Here is a 1,623-nt window from a genome sequence, read left to right on the forward strand (position 1 = left end):
ACAGTTAACACATTTACATACTTCTCCCTGCTTCAGTGCTGTTTATCTCAGTAACATCCACTCAGCTCACGCGTAATTTACTTGGGGAATCCTCCTTAACCATCCTAATCCCATAGACCCCAAACTAAGTATGACATCCAATGGTACAATGACACATTCTGATAGCCTTCAATTTTTGTTTTATTGTTACAATATGTCTAATTGTGTATATTCTTCTTAAGTTGAGATTTATGGGATTTAAGAACATGTTTCTTTTTTTCAAATTTTTATTTCAGCAGCTTACGGGGGTTACAAATGATTAGGTTACATATATTGCCTTTGCCCCAGTCCTATCCACGATAATATAAGAGGTGCTAGATCACCATTGTTTTTTATGGCTGAGTAGAACTCCATGGTATGCATATACCACATTTTACTAATCCATTCATGTATTGATGGGCACTTGGGTTGTTTCCACATCTGCAGTTGCGAATTGCGCTGCTATAAACATTCTAGTGCAGATATCTTTTTTATAGAATGTCTTTTTTCCTTTGGGTAGGTGCCCAGTAATGGGATTGCTGGATCAAATGGTAGTTCTACTTGTAGTTCTGACCATGTTTCTTAAACCCCTGTATCTTCAGAGCCTACCACAGAGGACACACTCAATATTTGTTGATGAAGGAAGGAAGAAAGTGGGGAGACAGGAGGGAGTGGATTTACATAACTGTTCCATAGCTCCAAGGACCAATGCACTTTTTATTCTCTCTCTTGCTCAGCTGCTGGCTCAATGCAGAAAAGGGATTTATATGGGGGTTCGTTGGACCCATCTGTGCCATCGTCTCTGTAAGTGATGTCGTCCGAGCATTCTTACTGCCCAGCAAAGTGTCACTAGAAGAGCAGGATCAAAAGTATGGTGACAAGAGCAGAATGTCCCTGGGTGGTCGTGGGTTGGGTTGGGTTTTCTAAGACTGTTCTTAAAGCTTCAAACTCTAACACTGTTACTCAATATTTAAAAACTGCTTAAGTGTATAATTGATGTTGGACAGGCTGGGATGAAGAGATAACAGTATTAAATTTTATTCACTGAACATTCTGTGGTTTCCTGAAGGTAAATTTTGCTTTCTTTCTGATGTTCCTCTGGATTTTGAAAAGCAGACCTTTTCAAAAGGTCCTCTCTCAACAGTGAAGTGTCTACCCTCCAGAACACAAGGTAAGTTGGAGAAGAGAGTGACAACCACACAGACACGTATGGTTCCTGAGAGCAAAGCCCTGTGCCCTGATGTCACTTCTCAGTGTCTTCTGAGGAGACCCAGAGTAAACAGATGCAGCCGTCCTTCCATAGCCACCACCTCAAATCCAGTGGTCTGCTGCCGACACCCCCTGCAGAATGTTCTGTCCATCTCTAATCCCAGCTTGGGAATCTCTCAGCAACAGGAAGAATTGACATCAGTTGAAAAATGGTAGATATATACAATGCAATACTATTTGACCATAAAAAGAACAAAACCATGTCATTTGCAGCAACATGGATGGAACTGGAGGTCATTATGTTAAGTGAAATATCACATGTTCTCACCCATATGTGGGAGCTTAAATAAGTTGATTTCAAGCTGGGATGATGGCTAATGCCTGTTATCCTAGCAT

This window comes from Lemur catta, chromosome 1 (genome assembly GCF_020740605.2).
Source record: "Lemur catta isolate mLemCat1 chromosome 1, mLemCat1.pri, whole genome shotgun sequence".
Classification (NCBI taxonomy): Eukaryota; Metazoa; Chordata; class Mammalia; order Primates; family Lemuridae; genus Lemur; species Lemur catta.